The sequence below is a fragment of the Akebia trifoliata genome, unplaced genomic scaffold, assembly GCF_017979445.1.
Source record: "Akebia trifoliata isolate Shusen 1 unplaced genomic scaffold, ASM1797944v1 Contig00501, whole genome shotgun sequence".
In the NCBI taxonomy this organism is placed as follows: Eukaryota; Viridiplantae; Streptophyta; class Magnoliopsida; order Ranunculales; family Lardizabalaceae; genus Akebia; species Akebia trifoliata.
Genome location: NW_028237041.1, coordinates 56,978 through 67,777, shown reverse-complemented (window position 1 = coordinate 67,777; position 10,800 = coordinate 56,978).

The window sequence follows — 10,800 nt, the reverse complement described above, 5'->3', positions numbered from 1 at the left end:
TGGAAGAAAAAATAAACAGATGTCTATTAAATTGGAAATCTTGATAATTATTTATGGGTCTTGTTAATGTGTGCCCTTGGGGCACATGTTAACGTGCAATAAATGCACTAGTAAGATACATAATCTGTCAATAAGGTACCATGTGCACTTTGAAAATCCTAGATGTAAGAACTCTTACAAGGGAAACTGGAAAAATAAAGTTATGAGAAACTAGTAAGTTATGGTTCCCTAGGTTTTAACATTAAGGAAGAAGTTAATAATTAGATACTTTAGATTTTTGTAATGCAAGTTTCATTGTTAACTCATTGATTTGCAAATTCAACAATGTAAGTACTTAAAAAAAAAAAAAAACAGAATATTGGTAGTCCATGACAGAATGAAAATGAATAATTGCCTAAACAGCTAAGGTAATTAATTTAAAGATCTAGGAGGGAGTCTATATGGAACAGAATGAATCTTAAGATTGCCAATTGGAGTGCCTACGAGAATTTAGCTCATAAAAGAAGTAAAATATAAAAATTGTGGTATGCAATCTTAAGATCGTCATTTCCCATTATGTAGATTAAAGTGTAGATGGTAATAGACTTGTGGGAAACTGTTATTTGAATTGGGCAATGGAAGGCCACCAATTGAAAGTTGTGGATCAATTTGAAGGTGCCTACTCGGTGAGGTGGTAAAGTCCATATGCGGTACAACAGACCTTGGATCAAAACACCACCTTCACATGCATACTTATCCAAAAAAATAAAAGTTGCTAATTGATTCCGGGGCAGGAAAATGGGGCCAGATGTCTTTGGTACAACATGAAAGGCACAACTACTTTTCTGTTCTTCTTTACAGACAGAACACATTTCCAAAAAATATGAAGTGTGTTGTTCACACTGTAATGCATTTTAAAAGAAGAGATGAGAGAGTTGTTTCTCATATAACCTTGAATAATAGCACTATGTAAATCTGCAGTGAGAAGCCATTGTGCTAACTGGCTTTTCCTGCAATATTGAATGCAAGAAGGCTATAAAAACTGCTTCCTTAACCCAAGCATACTGTGCATGTTGCGCAAAAAAAGAAATTTGATACATGTCAAGTCATAACAACTAAGTTGAATATGAATGCAAAAGTATCTCACCCAACATTTTTAAGAAGTTGCATTATATAGTCTTTCCACATCTTGTGCATTGTCTTGAAAATGTCGAACCTGCAACAAATGCCCAAAACTTGCTCATCAAACAAAATAAATTATAAGAAATACCACAAATATACGACGCGTGAATTGTAGTCTACTTGAGCCTCAAATAACTTCATCAAGAAAGCCCGACTCTTTCCCATAAAGACTTGTCTTACATGAAAGCACCTAAGATGTGAAATGCATGCTCATTATCTTGAGAAACAAAATGATAGCACCTAAGATGCGTGGATTGTAATCTCCTTCATGGTTTCACTATTTTTCTTCTCATCTTCACTCTCATCCAATTTCAATCCCTCTTTAGTCGTAGAAACCAACTTCTTTCCTTCAAATTCCTTCAATTGACCCACAACATACTCATCAATAGGTTGCTCATCTATGAAGGGCTGTCATATAAGATTCAAAAGGGTATGCTAATGTGAAGGTGTGCTAATTATGTTCCTGTTGCAATAGTCATTAGGTACTTTTTTAATTCGGTATAATCAGGGTACTTCAACTAACTAATCAAAATCTCTTTATATTTTACTCCTATCGATATAATACTTGAAACTATAAAAATATAGATTGGTGTACTTCAACAGAGTTATACACGGAACACATTCATATAGGTCCTTAAAGAAAACTTCAAGTTTCTACATGCATTATCTCTAACTTTATGTGATCTTAAAGAAATCACTTCAACTCATCCAACCTAATCCAACCTCTCTGTTTGAACCAAACTACTTCAACTCATCTTTTGTATCTCATCACAATCAACATGAGCAATGAATCATGATTAGATGAAGATTTTATAATTATATCAGTATTGCATTGTGCAATTTTTTTTTTTTTTTGGACTAAATATTATTGACTTTAATGCTAAGTCCTACAACAAAAAAATTGATTAAAGCAAAAAACATTATCAACAAAAACTCTGATATCAAACACAAGAACACAAAAGAGGAACTAGATTTCACCTTCCCAGCTCTGATTTCAAAACAGAGGAAATCAAATTGCTCCTTCTTTCAACTACTATGCCTTCTTCCTTGGTGTAGTTCAGAAATTTCAGTTAAAACTCCACCCTCTGAAAGAAACTCACTCCTCTATAGATATTAAATAGATCTCAATGTCTTACTAGTATAAATTTTATTTATATACAAGTTTTGTAGTTTCAAATTCAGTGATTTTTTTTTTTATTTACAATTTTGAATAAATTCTTTCAGACAGAAATGCATCCATTTTGACAATTTGATCCTTCTACACTTAGAGAAATTAGAATCATCACTATCAATACAAATCCCCCTCCACTTTGTAACATTAAATCATAGAAAAATACATAACTAAAAGCATAAGCAACGCAATTACAGGCATTCAATCTAACAAAGGATCTAATCATGATTGTCTCTTACCTCAATCGCGTGCCAGAAGAGAAAGGATACATGATTGTATCCATCACAAAGCTCTTGGCGAGCTCGATCTAATCCAAACAAGAATAGAGACAAAGAACGAATGATCATAGAGACAACTGAAGATCAATGAATGAGAGAGAAAGAAGTGAAGAGTGACTGTGGAGATACGAAGAGGGAGAAATTGGGGGATCTAAGAAAAGAGAGTGTGAGAAATACAGAGAGATTTGGATCTCAGAGAGAGAAATGACTTTGCTTAGATCAAAACCTTAGAGCCGAGAATAAAAACATGGGAATGCCCAATGTTTCTTGTAGTGTTATTTCATGAGGGAGAGATATTAGGGAAGATGAAATCGAAGGCGCAAAGATGAAATTGAAGGGTGCGAAGATGAAATTTGTTATTGGGAGAACAACGCGAGATGAATGATAGCTTTGAGCTCTCTATCTGAATCATAGAAACCCTCCCTTAATCATTTTTTTTTTTTTTGTAAATTTACTATATTACTCTCACTAACCTCAGTCGTTTTACATAAAACGACTGTTTAAGATTGTCCCCACAAAACAACTGCTTCAGACCGTCTTTTTTAGTGCCATAATGCCACTAATTGGAGTTTTTGACGTAGTGATATATGTTGAACTCAATAAGAAAATGTTGACCCCAAAAATAAAAAGCGATGAGCTCGATGCTGGTAAAACCCACTCATTATCATTTTTCAAGTTTTTTGTATTAAAATACATAAAAAGATTGACTAAAAACTTGACATAAAGACTTGTGTAGATGATTTCAAACCAAAAGATCCATCCTTTATCGATTTTCATTCAAAAGCGAAGTAAAAAAATTGAAAAGATCTTAACTTTTTACATACATCTTCAAAATGCTTGAAAATGATTTCTTCCCTACTCAAATCCTTTCCATTGGAATGGAGTCTCCGAAACTCGAATAGAGTGTGAAAATCCAAAATTTTTTTTATGAAAATGATGAATTCAAATGATAAGGGTAGTTTCGACATTTCAACCATAAGAGATGTGTGGAGTGGGGTTTAGGGACTGATTAGAAATACTTTTTTTTTTCTAAAGGGACTATTAAGAGAAGCCCAAGACTTAGGGACTAATTAAAAGAAAAAAAAACCCTCAGCCACAGTCCTTGAAGTAATTTCCCCCTAAGTATATCTTAATTATATATTTAATTAGATTTAGATCATACATGTATTTTTCTTTATAAGTTAAGAGTTTTTGACATATATAATGAAATTACTACAAGCTATATATTTTAAGTATTTAAGAAAATGGTTGTAAACCCAATTTATAAGAGAGATTTATCAGGAAGACCTATGTATTAATTGCAATTTTATTTTAAAAAAAACCTCCCTTACTTTATCAAGTTCGTTATTGAATAAACCTTATTTTATGAAATACTGAGGGTTGTTGGGCCCACATGGATTATAAAATTGGCAATCCAAAACCACAATCTTCTAGATTTCATGGAAAAACTCATATTCAGAAGAAAAATAAATTAAAAAAAAATATATGTCGGCATTGCATTGTAGGAAGTTTTTGGTACTCAATGGTTGGAAATCACTTTTTTTTTTTTTTTTGAGAAATTTCCCAAAAACATGAGCAACTTTTGATGAAATTTCCATTCTGGCCAACTGTTCATTTTAATTCCCAAAACATGAATTTGAGATCTTAAGTTTTTCAAAGTGATGATCTCGTTGATCTAAATTAGTGAGATTGTTATTATTATTTTTTTTTTCCAAAGAGACAATCCTACTGGTATAAAAGTGATGATCTCGTAAGTTTGCAGCGATCTTACTACTTTAAACCAGCAAGATTGTCACTTTGAAAAATCTACGATCTCACTTTTCATTTTTTTTTAGAATTAAAATGTGCAATGATACATAATCGGAATTTCATCATACTCAACTCATGAAATGGTAATTTACCATTTATTTTATGTATTTTTTAGATTAGATCAACAAGGATTTACTAACAATATCAACAACAAAAAAATTGAATTTTAGTGTTTGATTGCACTCAAATTATCAAAAAGGGAGTCAAATTTAGTTATGTGGGTGAGAGTAATCCTGACAATACCCATTAGGTTTGGTGACAACTATTATCCCAAGAGTGTGGAGGGAAAACATTTTTCTATCCAGAGAGATGAGATGCTTTGACCAGAAAATCAATGTTCTAAAGAAAATTCTCAAAAGTATACTATTAAAGACTTAGGATTTTGTACTCCCTTTGAAAATAAATCCCCTATGATATCATACATACATGAGGGGACTGTATGATTGCACATGAACAATGAAAGGAAAAATGATTTTTAACCTTCTGAAACAAAAATCTCAAATGTAAGCTTGAATATTTTATTTTCAAGAAAATTTATATTCCCTTTCATTCATTTGCAATCCATATAACCAGTTGGGTATGCATGATTTTAGGGAATTTGTTTTCAAAGGAGTTCAAAATCCTAGGTATTTAGTATTATGTAATAATTTTGTGGAGAATATTAAATATATATTTTTGGGTGAAAAAAAATATATTTCTCAAGATTTGTAAAATCTCTAAAAATTTTAAGAAAATAAATATATAGAATCAACATCATCTTTATTTCCCTAAAAATTTAAGAATAATGACAGAAAACACAATACATAAAGAATATAATCAAAGTGATGGAAAATAGTTTGAGCAAAACATCTCTCTAATTAGTATGACGAAAGTACCAGATTCTGCTTTTTTAGGCTTTAATGACGTTAGACAACGAGATCATAGATAGATTAGAGAATAATACAGATTTTGAATGACAAATATTTTGAATAGTAAAAAGTATTAAATTTAGATGTCATTACAAAGTTGAATTCAAATTCCACAAATTCAAATCAACTTACAAGTATATAATGGATTCTATGTATTAATATTTTGTAAAGATGGTTTTCTTGACTGAAAATTCCTCTATGTATATATTACACTTATAATAATATTTTAAACAAGTTTTCAATGATTGATTATACATTTAAAGAGATGTATAATTTTCTTACATTTATTTATTTTTTCTATATAAGCCAAGCTTTTAATAATCTAGTCGTGTTTTTTTGTTTTTTTCATTTACTCTTTCTCTTATTTCTTATTTCTTGTTTTGAGTTGTTTTATTTTTATATTTTTTGAGTTTTTATTCTTTTTTTATCGATTTTATTTTTCAATCTTAGCTAGTTAGTTTTATCGTTTAGGAGGGGATAAGCTTAAAGAATTTTTTTGTTTTGGAAACTAACACTTTTTAGGTATATGTAGATTTTATCAATGATTTTTTTAATTTTTTTTAAACCTCCCAATTCCACTGTGTAATAATAGTGTAAAAGATTAGAGAATTTAATTTTTAAAAAATTGGAAGAAATTTAAATCGTTGGAACTTTCAAGGGTTTGTTATTACTATTATTTGAGGAATCTTCACTTTTTTACTATGTGTACAATTTATTCAATTCTTGTTTGTGAGTTTCACAAGTTGGAAGTATTTAAAAAAAATTGGTGGATTTGAATTATTATTTTTATACGAACATAAAATACCACTCAAATATATAAAATTATTATTTATATTATGTATATGAACATAAAATACCACTCAAAGTGGCTTTATATATATATATATATATTGCTTTTATCCATTGGTTCCCTCTTTTTTGAAATGTGAAATTTTCTTATATTTATAACCGTTGTAGTTATTGTGGTACTATATATATATATATATATATATATATATATATATATATATATATATATATATATATATATATATATGTAGGAGTGGTTCATGGGACATTAGTAAAAACATATATAAAAACAATGGTTCTTTCAAAATATGGGTTAGAAGTTTTGGATTTGATTTTTTATGAGGATGATCTCTGTGATGAGAAGATAATCCTCACAAAAAATCAACCTAATATGAAACTTCGAAATCCATCAAAAGTGATTACTAATTATTGGTAAAAAATCAATGGTCCACATTCTAAATCACTTTTGATGGGGTTAGAAGGTTCAAACTGGGCTAATTTTTTGTAAGGACGATCTTCTCATCATAGAGATCATCTGCACAAAAAATCAGCTCAATCTGAAACTTCTAACCCATATTTTAAAAAACCATTATTTTACATATGTTTTCACTTATGTCTTTCTCTCTCTCTCTCTCTATATATATATATATATATATATATATATATATATAATATATATATATATATATATATATGAAAATGTTCAGCAACAAACATTTTTTGAAACACGGGTTAAAAGTTTTGGAATGGGCTGATTTTTGGTGACGATATCATCATCATAAAAAATCAGCCCATTCCAAAACTTCTAACCCCATAAAAAATGGTTTACAAAAAATGGATGGTCCACAATTTTTCAACTTGTAAACATGGGGCTAGAAGTTTTGGAATGGGCTGATTTTTGGTGAGGATGATCTCCTCACTGTAAAGATCATCCTCACCAAAAATCAGCCCATTCCAAAACTTCTAACCCATGTAGGATAAAAATGGTTGGCTAAAATGTTGGCCAAAATATTTGGTGCTGAGCCAACCATTTTTATCCTACATGAGTTAGAAGTTTTGGAATTGGCTGATTTTTGGTGAGGATGATCTCTACGGTGAGGAGATCATCCTCACCAAAAATCAGCCCATTCCAAAACTTCTAGCCCCATGTTTACAAGTTGAAAAATCGTGGACCGTCCATTTTTTGTAAACCATTTTTGATGGGGTTAGAAGTTTTGGAATGGACTGATTTTTGGTGATGATAATTTTCTCACCGTAGAAATCATCCTCACCAAAAATCAGCACATTCCAAAACTTCTAACCCATGTTTTGAAAAATGTTTTGCCAAACATTTATACATATATATATATATATATATATATATATATATATATATATATATATATATGTGTCTGTATATAATTCCTCATCGATTTTTCATCTCTCTAATTGTTATTACTCTCTCATTATTTGCTCACCCTATATTTTCATAAATTAAATTGAATCAAACATATCTTCTAAAGTAATTATTTATCGATATGAAAATTATGTTGAAGATGTCACGTATATTGATGGAAATACATGACTTTTATCAACTTCATCACAAATTACATATTTACAGTTACAAGCCCTCATTTGTTTGATTTATAATATTTGACTATAAGTTTCAATAAGGTCAATTATAAAATTAGATAATGAGAAATTTTTAATTGATATTTTTTACCAAGGAACTTGAGAATATATATTAGATAGTAATCAAAATTAAGAAAGTATAATTATTTTTGTGATACAAGATGAAAATATTGAAATAGATCAATCAAATTATGGTCAATGTGGACCTAACTCATCAAGTTAATATTTAAATACAGATACTGACAATAATGTTGCGTACGGTTCAACTAAACTTAATGTTATACCACAAAATGATTTAGATAGTGAGGATGATGGATTTGTTGATAAATTAAGTTCGTCATCTCGTAATGATGAAAATATATCCAATATTTATGTTGGTTAAAATTTCAATAACATAATTAAATTAAGAGAAAAAATAATTTCTTTTGTCATTATAAATAATTTTTCTATAAAATGTGATATTAATAATAAGTAAAAAAGTTATAACTAAATATGATATTCCAAAACGTGAATGACATATATATGCTAAAAAAATTGCAAACAATAATTTATTTGTCGTAGATAATTTTTGCACGACTCATACATATATTAATAAAATGGACTCATGACTTTATCCTCAAGCTAGTAGTAGCTAGATAAAAGACTACATTTTAACTCGCTTAAGGAATAGCTAATTTTATTTTCCTCAATCCATAATTGTTGACATGAAATATTAATACAGTATCTATCACATATATGAAAGCTTGAAAAACAAGAAAACATCAATGTTGAAATACATGATTGTGAAGTTGATGCATATATAAATATTCTACAAACAAATCTGAAAAGTTTTTGTTTTATTAAAATTGTCAAAATACTCATTTTTAATGTGTTCTTATTTTCTTTAAAATATGTATATATGATTTTAAAAATGAATATTTACTTATTGTAGGATTAGATGATATATTCTTAACAGATAAGTATCAATGCATAATGCTTGTTGCAATTGCTCACAACCTAACTTATTGTATTATTTCACTTATATATTCAATAGTTGGAACAAAAAAATAAAGATACTTAGGTATGATTTTTAAATTGGTTTGAAATGTCACTTAGACCTTATGATTTTGACAAAGTTTCATTTATTTTAAATAAATAAAAATGACTAATATTAACAATTAATAAATATTTTTCTTCATCATGTCATATTTTTGTATTCAACATTTTCAAAAAATAATTAAAAAAAATTTATAAATCAGATTTATTTTGTAAATTTTTAGAAAAATGAGTAAAACATAAATTGAAATTGATTGTAAAATAAAATTAAAATTAATTAAGAGAGAAAACACTGAAATATATAATTGGATTATATCAGAGAAAGATTGAACACATGTTTTACTTTATTAGATAGTAAACCATTATCTCATTTTTCATTTTAGGATAATAAGATCAAATGCAAATGAAAATTTTGATTAATGAATTAAGAAATTATGTATAAAACTAATATCTGGATTATTATAAGGTATATTAAGTATAAAATAATTTAATTACATAATAGACGTATATTAAAGAGTCTTACTTGATATTCTCAATTAGTCTAAATGATGAAAAATAAAATTAAAAAAATATAAAAAATAATTAGTTGTGAACTTTTTAACTATTAATGATATGAGATTTAAGGTTTATGATCACGCAAAATCAAGAACACACATACTTCAAATGGATCGAAGATTTTGTACGTGTGAAAATAAAATAAAACACTTATTTCGTACAGTAAAATTATGTGATATTAAAAGATTGGATAAATATTAATTTTGTTTTTACAAATTCACTATTAAAAGGTATAAACAATGTTATGTGATTTCTATGGAAGCTATTCCAATTCCACATAAGTTAAAAAATCCTTCGTAGTGAGAAGAACAAATTCTACGTCAATGACTCGACATTAACTTGATCATTCAAAGGTTAATAGAAGGAAGATCAGTGGCGGAGCCAGGATTTAACTCATGTGGGGACAATGTAAGGGTGGAAGTTTTTTTGTGAGGGCAATGAAGATTGTAATTTTTTTGTGTGGGGGTAACATAACAATGAAAACTATTTTGTGGGGACAACTAAGAGTGTAAAACAAATTGAAAGAGCAATAGTTCATTACTCCAAAGATGGTTTGAAAATTCTTATGGGGGCAAGTGCCCCCATTGCCCCCACTCTAAATCCACCCATGAGGAAGACCAACGTTCAAGATGTGCGACCATTACTTTGCAGTCATTGTGGACAAATCTATATTAGATCAAGACGTTGATCTTGATCTAAATTCGATGAGGAAGAGATTACCTTCTAATTCAAAAGAAGAGGAGGGGAATGGAAAGGACGATGAAGAGATATAGACAAAAAACGTCACTTAAAGTGACTTTTTTGGGGATAATTTTGTAATTCTTGGAAAACGCCACTTCAAATGGTGTTTTAGGTTCATCTTTGTAATTTAAAAAAAAATACTGTCTTTTTGAGAAATATTATTTTAATTAGATTTTTATTATTATTATAATTTCTCATTATTATTAAAAAGCCTCATAATTCCAACGTGAAAAGGATTGTGTACTATTTATTGATTTCTATGTTTTGTTTTGTTTTTTTCACACGTTGGAATTAAAAAAATTGTTAGATTTAAGCTGTTAATTTTTTTGTTTTATCTTTTAATTTTGGAGGGGATAACATTTAAGAATTTGCTCTTTTTTGGAAATTAACATTTCCTAGATATTAGAAGATCTTATTTGTTTTTTTAAATAAATAAAAAATCTCTCAATTCCATAATGTAACAGACTAAGAGTTTAATTAAAAAAAGTGGAAGAAATTTTCATCTTACAAGTTTCTAAGGGTTTGTTATATATACATTTACACTTTGAAACTTGATAGGATTTTATAAAAATAATTTTGGTTTCCAATGTTTTCGTGAGGCCTTAGGCAATTGCCTAAGTGGCCTTACGCTTGAGCCGTCTCTTTGATTGTATAATATTTTGAAGGGAACAAATCAAGGGACATATGAAAAAACATATGTAAAAACAATGTAACATTAATAAAATTTCAAAATATGGGTTAG